Source organism: Manis javanica, chromosome 5, assembly GCF_040802235.1.
Source record: "Manis javanica isolate MJ-LG chromosome 5, MJ_LKY, whole genome shotgun sequence".
NCBI classification, from domain to species: domain Eukaryota; kingdom Metazoa; phylum Chordata; class Mammalia; order Pholidota; family Manidae; genus Manis; species Manis javanica.
The window spans coordinates 126,154,938-126,165,252 of NC_133160.1; positions in this window are offsets into that span (position 1 = coordinate 126,154,938).

Consider the following 10,315-nt stretch of genomic DNA (forward strand, 5'->3'; position numbering starts at 1 on the left):
CTAGGCACAGGTGCAGAGGGAAGGGTCAGAGCCCTACAGAGCTAAGAGCAAGTCTAGGAATGTGAATAAATCAGTTAATAAAACTTTAAGGTTACATTAGCCCAAGTCTCATTGTTTATGGAAAAGGGATGCACTGTTCCTTGTTCTTTTTGCTTTGTAGGCAAAGTAACCATTTTATCTGTAATCTGAGTGTAATATAATTGGTAGTAAATATATTTCACCACCAATATACTTGGGTCCATTTTAATTTATGCATTTAACAAGATACTCTTCACTCTCTATGTGCATTGGGTTATGGAAGAGTATAAAGATATAAAGATAGGTCATGGGACTTATTCCAAATTTTAATTAGTTTATCTTAGATTTGTTGCCCAAATATTCATAGGTGCAAATTTACCATTCCATGTTTATTTTCTTCTTCCTTGCTTTTAAATTTAAAGTGGTTTAAGAGGGATATTCATTTAACTTTAGTAACTATGAGAAGCTATACTGAAGTCCTATACACAAGTTTCAAATGATAAATAATATTATGTTTTTGTATTGTTTGAGACTGAACCTTTCATCAAGGATTCAGGGCTCATCTTGGTCAGGATTTATGTTAACTTAAATTCTAGAATTAACCCCCTTCCTATAACTAAGCTGCTTTTTTTTCCCCCAGGCCTTAATAACTCCTTTCAGATTCTTCTCTATAGCCTTTGATAAAGGGTATTCATCATTTGGAATCACAGTTACAAGTGCTATTTATACTGAGTTTATACTGTGGGGATAGCCAGTGTTTACTGTTATTTTCAGTTTAAACATGGCCATTAGATTATTAGTAGACTTGGCATAAAAAGCAGACCCTTTTGATGAAGTTTAGACTCTTACTTGCTTATAGAGAAGAATTGAAAGGTTAACACGCTCACTTTATTAATTTCCTGTACTTTCTATAACAAATTACCAAAAATTAGTGGCTTAAAACAACACAAATTTACTATCTTATAGTTTCAGTGATCAAAAGTCCAAAATCAGTCTCACCATACTAAAGCTGTGGTGTTGGTAAACTGTTTCCCTCTGCAAGTTTCTGGGGATAATTTATTGCCCTGATTTTTCTAGGGTCGATGCTGTCCTTATTCCTTGGCTACTTGGCCCATATCATATGACCTTTCCTTCCTCTACTTCTGTTGTCAGATGGCCTACTCTGTACATTTTTCCCTCTTTCCTCCCTCTTGTAAGGAACTCTGTGAATACCTTGGGTTCACCCAGACAATCCAGGATAATCTTCCCATCAGAAGATCCTTAGTTTGTCCACATCTGCATGGCGCTTTTGCCATGGAAGATAAAACATTCCCAGGTTCCAGGGGGCTGGAATATGAACATGTCTGGGGCCATCATTCAGTTTAACCAAATTTAGAACAATAAATAATAACTCCCAAGATTTAATATAAATTCTTCTCACACTTGACTTAAGTCATAGAGTATCAGCTGTTTTCCTGTAACCTCACTTATGTTCTGAATAATAAGTAGATAGTTCTTATTAGACTTTCCTTTTTCATATCTATGAACAGGTGACTCTGAACATCCCTTTTATTGGATTCACTAGCTGAGGGAGAATCAGTAAAATGATCTGTAGAGAATGCTTCACTAATAGGCAAACACAGTTAGTTCTGTTATAGAATATTCTTAAGCTAAGAATTATATATTTAATTTTGTGTCTACTTCTTTGAACATACAAATATAAATAACTAAATTTATAAAACATAACCCCACCAAATTGGAATCATTATTCACTCTAACTGTATGAATCAGGGGTTGGAACTTTCAGTCCTACCCTCTGATTTCTGGGAATGGGAGAGGGGTTAAACACTGAATCAGTCACCAATTGCCAATGATTTAATCAGTCATGTCTATGTAATGAAGCCTCCATAAAAACCCAAAAGGTGGAGGTTTCGAGAGCTTCCAGTGCCATGCTGCCAGGCCCTCAAATCCATGAGGGCAGAAGCTCCTTTGAGCAGAGCCTTGCCACATACCCTGTATATCTGTTTCTCTGGCTGTTGATCCGTATTTTTTAATATACTTTGTCATAAATCAATAATCTAGTGAGTAGACTAGTTTCCTGAGCCACTCTAGTAAATTAATTGAATCCAAGGAGGGGTTCGTAAGAACATCTAATTTATACATTGGTCAGAACCATAGGTAGTAACCAGGGCTTATGACTGGTGTGTGAAGTGGGGGTGGCAGTCTTGTAAGAGTGAACCCTCAATCTGTGATTCTGATTGCTATCTCCTGGTAAATAGTGTCAGAACTGCTTGGTGGTGTAGGGAACCAATCTCCTCACACACAGCACGCACACAGCACGCACACAGCACACACACATACACACACCCATTTTTTAACTTGGTAACCAGAACCTTTTAGATGGTTTGTATTCTTTTTTCTTTAAGAAATCTACCGTGTATTTGTCCTTACAGAGTATCTCAATTCCAACTAGCCACATTTAGAGTGATTAATAGGCAGATATGGACTTGTGGACATGATATAACATATCAAACAATGTAGTTCTGTAATTTGTATAGTACCACTGGTCAAAGACATGCTTGACCATACTATCTACTTTTAAGAGGGATAATAAGGTGAGCCAGTTTTGTAAGGTCAGAACCATAAGTATTTTGTATCTGATGACACAAATCTACAGATACAGAACTGAAACTCAAACTTTATTAGAGACAAGCCATCCAAAAATTCTGTTTTCTAGAACAATAGAACTGTGAGATGCTCTACAAATAGCAGGGGGTTCAAAATTGAATTATTTTTCCAGAAATATTACATAACTCAAACCCCTTTGGGAGATTCATTATGCAGGTCTGTGAATCTTGCATTAAAATGTTTTTCTTTTTTAACCATGATTTTTCCAGTTTATCCAATGATAGAACAATTATTCCACATAATGTTAGTTAACATCTTACAAAATTAGGATTTTTAATATATCACAAAATGTTTAGGAAAGACCATTCTACAGTGCTTAGATACGTATTTCTATTTGATAGGTTACTTGTTTTCTAAACTGGTTTTTGATGAAACACTGATCCTCTCATTTACATTTAATTTTATTTAATTCTAACTGTGTGTATTCTTCAAAGTGCCTTTATATGCACTGATATTAGCTGTCATATAAAAGTTTGTAACCCTGTAAGAAAGTTACTGTTATCTTCCCTTACAGAGAAGAAATGATAAAAGAGAAGTTAAACATTCAGTTAGAAAACCAAAGAACCAAAATTCAAGGTAATCTGTCTCTAATGCCCATTCTCTTAATTACTATTCTAATACCTCTCAATATAACCTCTGATTCTAGGTGCTTTATTAATAAAACTAATCAACAAAGGTTTTAGAGCAAACATTATAAAGGAAGCCATTGCTAAGCATTTTGGGTAATGATACAAGACAAGGAGTTTGGATTAGCTGGACAGTAAGGATGCCTTTCAAAAAGGAAAGCAAGACCTGGTAATATATACACATGGAAAGATTTAGTTTTTAATGGACAATTAAATAGAGCAATAGTTGGTAAAAAGTATGATTCTTTTCTTTTTTTTTTTTTTTTTTTTTTTTTTTTTTTTTTTTGAGAGGGCATCTCTCATATTTATTGATCAAATGGTTGTTAACAACAATAAAATTCAGTATAGGGGGGTCAATGCTCAATGTACAATCATTAATCCATCTCAAGCCTAATTCTCGTCAGTCTCCAATCTTCTGAAGCATAACGAACAAGTTCTTACATGGTGAACGAATTCTTACAGAGTGAATAAATTCTTACATGGTGAACAGTACAAGGGCAGTCATCACAGAAACTTTCGGTTTTGATCATGCAATATGACCTATAAACCATCAGGTCAAATATGAATATTCATTTGATTTTTGTACTTGATTTATATGTTGATCCCACATTTCTCCTATTATTATTATTATTTTTATTTTTAATAAAATGCTGAAGTGGTAGGTAGATGCAAGATAAAGGTAGAAAACATAGTTTAGTGCTGTAAGAAGGCAAATGTAGATGATCAGATGATCAGGTGTGTGCCTATGGACTAAGTATTAATCCAGGCTAGACAAGGGCAGCAAGACATCCACGGATGCAGAAGATTTCTCTCAAAGCAGGGGGGGTGAGGTTCTGAGCCTCACCTCTGTTGATCCCCAAATTCTCACCTGATGGCCCCCCTGCGACTGTGCCTGTCTTAGGTTGTTCCTCCCTTGAGGAATCTTACCCGTCTCTGGCTAACCAGTCATCTTCCGGGGCCATACAGGGAAATGTAAAGTTGGTAAGTGAGAGAGAAGCCATATTGTTTGCAAAGGTTAGCTTTTTACTTCTTTGCAGATTTATGCCCTGTGGCTTCTATGCCCAGCACTTGTCTCGAGGTATCTTTACCACCTGGAGGAATTATGATACTCGGTAAATTCGATATGAGGCACGAATTCTATTTAAAGTTTGTAATTAGGAAGGAAGAAGAAAAGCTATAGATGTAGCATATGAAGGAAATTTGGGAGGATTGATTATTTCTTTGACATATCTTCTTGTATAGTACCTTAAGTATGTATAGGTTTTAAACTACTAACTAATTTGCACACACATATTAACATAATAGGAATACGGTGACATAAACAAAGCAAATCTATAATTACCAGCCATCTCCAGTGAAGCCAAGAAAACCATTTAGGCACCCTAGGCATTTGTGAAAATTTATCTATGATATGATGGATATTTTCCAACTGTACTTGAACCATCAGACAAATTAAAGCAGCCCATTTCTGGGATCTGTTCACATCCCATATGTTCTTTTAACCATAGATAGTCTATAGTCATGAGATTTTGGGGTGCTACAACTTGCACCCCTCCCAACTCCTGGTTGAGTTCCAACAGTACAGATCCAGTCAAATTCGTTGTCTCACTGTATGCACATGCCAGCCTAGACATCTCCCTCCTCCTTCTTATGGCAAGTCCAGGAGATGGTGGGCTGGATGCAGCCACAACCGCAGCATCGTCCGGATCCCTGTGGAGGCTTTTTGATGATCATCCCCCGGCACGAGTCCTCCAGAGAGTGCTGATGCCGGAAGCTCCTCCTCATATCGTATCTTAGTTCATTTTCTGGGTATCCAAGCTAGGCCTTGATCTTCTGCGTAGAAACAAACAGACCCTTTGCCCACACTTTGACATGCCCTCTATACCACTGTGCAGAACTCATTGGAGGTCAGCACACAGTAACTGCTTTTTTTTTTTTTTTTTTTAATTAAGAGAAAGGAATATTATCAGAAAAGAGTACCTCCATAGCTGATCATCTGACACCCTTTAAGTGATCAACATTAAGGATATTTAAAGCATGCGTTGATCTTTGATTTACCAATAGTTTTATCCTGTTAAGGAGTAATCCCCCTTTTCTTTCTTTCTTTCTTTTTTTTTTTTTTAAATTTTTAATCTACACTTACCTGAAGAATACTATGTTTACTATGCTCTCCCCTATATCAGGTCCCCCCTAACAACCACATTACGGTTACTGTCCATCAGCTTAGCAAAATGTTGTAGAGTCACTACTTGTCCTCTCTGTGTTGTGCAGCCCACCCTCCCCTATCTCCCCCCCCCCCACGCATGCTAAACTTAACACCCCCCTTCTTCTTCCCCCCCCTTATCCCTCCCTGCCCACCCATCCTCCCCAGTTCCTTTCCCTTTGGTACCTGTTAGTCCATTTTTGGGTTCTGTAATTCTGCTGCTGTTTTGTTCCTTCAGTTTTTCCTTTGTTCCTATACTCCTCAGATGAGTGAAATCATTTGGTGTTTCTCTTTCTCCGCTTGGCTTATTTCACTGAGCATAATACTCTCCAGCTCCATCCATGTTGCTGCAAATGGTTGGATTTTTCCACTTCTTATGGCTGAGTAGTATTCCATTGTGTATATGTACCACATCTTCTTTATCCATTCATCTACAGATGGACATTTAGGTTGCTTCCAATTCTTGGCTATTGTAAATAGTGCTGCGATAAACATAGGAGTGCATCTGTCTTTCTCAAACTTGATTGCTGCGTTCTTAGGGTAAATTCCTAGGAGTGGAATTCCTGGGTCAAATGGTAGGTCTGTTTTGAGCATTTTGATGCACCTCCATACTGCTTTCCACAATGGTTGAACTAATTTACATTCCCACCAGCAGTGTAGGAGGGTTCCCCTTTCTCCACAGCCTCGCCAACATTTGTTGTTGTTTGTCTTTTGGATGGCAGCTATCCTTACTGGTGTGAGGTGATACCTCATTGTAGTTTTAATTTGCATTTCTCTGATAATTAGCGATGTGGAGCATCTTTTCATGTGTCTCTTGGCCATCTGTATTTCTTTTTTGGAGAACTGTCTGTTCAGTTCCTCTGCCCATTTTTTAATTGGGTTATTTGTTTTTTGTTTGTTGAGGCGTGTGAGCTCTTTATATATTCTGGACGTCAAGCCTTTATCAGATCTGTCATTTTCAAATATATTCTCCCATACTGTAGGGTTCCTTTTTGTTCTATTGATGGTGTCTTTCGCTGTACAGAAGCTTTTCAGCTTAATGTAGTCCCACTTGCTCATTTTTGCTGTTGTTTTCCTTGCCCGGGGAGATATGTTCAAGAAGAGATCACTCATGTTTATGTCTAAGAGGTTTTTGCCTATGTTTTTTTCCAAGAGTTTAATGGTTTCGTGACTTACATTCAGGTCTTTGATCCATTTTGAGTTTACCTTTGTATATGGGGTTAGACAATGGTCCAGTTTCATTCTCCTACATGTAGCTGTCCAGTTTTGCCAGCACCATCTGTTGAAGAGACTGTCATTTTGCCATTGTATGTCCATGGCTCCTTTATCAAATATTAATTGACCATATATGTTTGGGTTAATTTCTGGGGTCTCTAATCTGTTCCACTGGTCTGTGGCTCTGTTCTTGTGCCAGTACCAAATTGTCTTGATTACTATGGCTTTGTAGTAGAGCTTGAAGTTGGGGAGTGAGATCCCCCCTACTTTATTCTTCTTTTTCAGGATTGCTTTGGCTATTCGGGGTCTTTGGTGTTTCCATATGAATTTTTGAATTATTTGTTCCAATTCATTGAAGAATGTTGCTGGTAATTTGAGAGGGATTGCATCAAATTTGTATATTGCTTTCGGCAGGATGGCCATTTTGACGATATTAATTCTTCCTAGCCATGAGCATGGGATGAGTTTCCATTTATTAGTGTCCCCTTTAATTTCTCTTAAGAGTGACTTGTAGTTTTCAGAGTATAAGTCTTTCACTTCCTTGGTTAGGTTTATTCCTAGGTATTTTATTCTTTTTGATGCAATGGTGAATGGAATTGTTTTCCTGATTTCTCTTTCTATTGATTCGTTGTTAGTGTATAGGAAAGCTACAGATTTCTGTGTGTTGATTTTGTATCCTGCAACTTTGCTGTATTCCGATATCAGTTCTAGTAGTTTTGGAGTGGAGTCTTTAGGGTTTTTTATGTACAGTATCATATCATCTGCAAATAGTGACAGTTTAACTTCTTCTTTACCAATCTGGATTCCTTGTATTTCTTTGTTTTGTCTGATTGCCGTGGCTAGGACCTCCAGTACTATGTTAAATAACAGTGGGGAGAGTGGGCATCCCTGTCTGGTTCCCGATCTCAGTGGAAATGCTTTCAGCTTCTCGCTGTTCAGTATAATGCTGGCTGTGGGTTTATCATATATGGCCTTTATTATGTTGAGGTACTTGCCCTCTATTCCCATTTTGCTGAGAGTTTTTATCATGAATGGATGTTGAATTTTGTCAAATGCTTTTTCAGCATCTATGGAGATGATCATGTGGTTTTTGTCTTTCTTTTTGTTGATGTGGTGGATGATGTTGATGGATTTTCGAATGTTGTACCATCCTTGCATCCCTGGGATGAACCCCACTTGGTCATGGTGTATGATCCTTTTGATATACTGTTGAATTCTGTTTGCTAATATTTTATTGAGTATTTTTGCATCTACGTTCATCAGGGATATTGGTCTGTAATTTTCTTTTTTGGTGGGGTCTTTGCCTGGTTTTGGTATTAGGGTGATGTTGGCTTCATAGAATGAGTTTGGGAGTATTCCCTCTTCTTCTATTTTGTGGAACACTTTAAGGAGAATGGGTATTATGTCTTCTCTGTGTGTCTGATAAAATTCCGAGGTAAATCCGTCCGGCCCCGGGGTTTTGTTCTTGGGTAGTTTTTTGATTACTGTTTCAATTTCTTTGCTTGTAATTGGTTTGTTTAACTTTTGTGTTTCTTCCTTGGTCAGTCTTGGGAGGTTGTATTTTTCTAGGAAGTTGTCCATTTCTTCTAGGTTTTCCAGCTTGTTGGCATATAGGTTTTCATAGTAGTCTTTAATAATTCTTTGTATTTCTGTGGAGTCTGTCGTGATTTTTCCATTCTCATTTCTGATTATGTTGATTTGTGTTGACTCTCTTTTTCTCTTAATAAGTTGGGCTAGAGGCTTATCTATTTTGTTTATTTTCTCAAAGAACCAGCTCTTGGTTTCGTTGATTTTTGCTATTGTTTTATTCTTCTCAATTTTGTTTATTTCTTCTCTGATCTTTATTATGTCCCTCCTTCTGCTGACTTTAGGCCTCATTTGTTCTTCTTTTTCCAGTTTTAATAATTGTGATGTTAGACTATTCATTTGGGATTGTTCTTCCTTCTTCAAGTGTGCCTGGATTGCTATATACTTTCCTCTTAAGACTGCTTTCGCTGCATCCCACAGAAGTTGGGGCTTAGTGTTGTTGTTGTCATTTGTTTCTATATATTCCTTGATCTCTATTTTGATTTGTTCATTGATCCATTGATTATTTAGTAGCATGTTGTTAAGCCTCCATGTGTTTGTGAGCCTTTTTGTTTTCTTTGTAGAATTTATTTCTACTTTCATACCTTTGTGGTCTGAAAAATTGGTTGGTAGAATTTCAATATTGTGGAATTTACTGAGGCTCTTTTTGTGAGCTAGTATGTGGTCTATTCTGGAGAATGTTCCATGTGCACTTGAGAAGAATGTATATCCTGTTGCTTTTGGATGTAAAGTTCTATAGATGTCTATTAGGTCCATCTGTTCTAGTGTGTTGTTCAGTGCCTGTGTGTCTTTACTTATTTTCTGCCCGGTGGATCTATCCTTTGGGGTGAGTGGTGTGTTGAAGTCTCCTACAATGAATGCATTGCAGTCTATTTCCCTCTTTAATTCTGTTAGTATTTGCTTCACATATGCTGGTGCTCCTGTATTGGGTGCATATATATTTAGAATGGTTATATCCTCTTGTTGGACTAAGCCCTTTATCATTATGTAGTGGCCTTCTTTATCTCTTGTTACTTTCTTTGTTTTGAAGTCTATTTTGTCTGATATTAGTACTGCAACCCCTGCTTTCTTCTCACTGTTGTTTGCCTGAAATATGTTTTTCCATCCCTTGACTTTTAGTCTATGCTTATCTTTGGGTTTAAGGTGAGTTTCTTGTAAGCAGCATATAGATGGGTCTTGCTTTTTTATCCATTCTATTACTCTATGTCTTTTGATTGGTGCATTAAGTCCATTTACATTTAGGGTGACTATTGAAAGATATGTACTTATTGCCATTGCAGGCTTTAGATTCGTGGTTACCAAAGGTTCAAGGTTAGCTTCTTTAGTATCTTACTGCCTAACTTAGCTCGCTTATTGAGCTGTTATATACACTGTCTGGAGAGTCTTTTCTTCTCTCCCTTCTTATTCCTCCTCCTCCATTCTTCATATGTTGTGTGTTTTGTTCTGTGCTCTTTTTAGGGGTGCTCCCATCTAGAGCAGTCCCTGTAGGATGCCCTGTAGAGGTGGTTTGTGGGAAGCAAATTCCCTCAGCTTTTGCTTGTCTGGGAATTGTTTGATCCCACCATCATATTTAAATGATAGTCGTGCTGGATACAGTATCCTTGGTTCAAGGCCCTTCTGTTTCATTGCATTAAGTATATCATGCCATTCTCTTCTGGCCTGTAGGGTTTCTGTTGAGAAGTCTGATGTTAGCCTGATTGGTTTTCCTTTATAGGTGACCTTTTTCTCTCTAGCTGCCTTTAAAACTCTTTCCTTGTCCTTGATCCTTGCCATTTTAATTATTATGTGTCTTGGTGTTGTCCTCCTTGGATCCTTTCTGTTGGGGGTTCTGTATAATTCCATGGTCTGTTCGATTATTTCCTCCCCCAGTTTGGGGAAGTTTTCAGCAATTATTTCTTCAAAGACACTTTCTATCCCTTTTCCTCTTTCTTCCTCTTCTGGTATCCCTATAATACGAATGTTTTTCCTTTTGTATTGGTCACATATTTCTCTTAGTGTT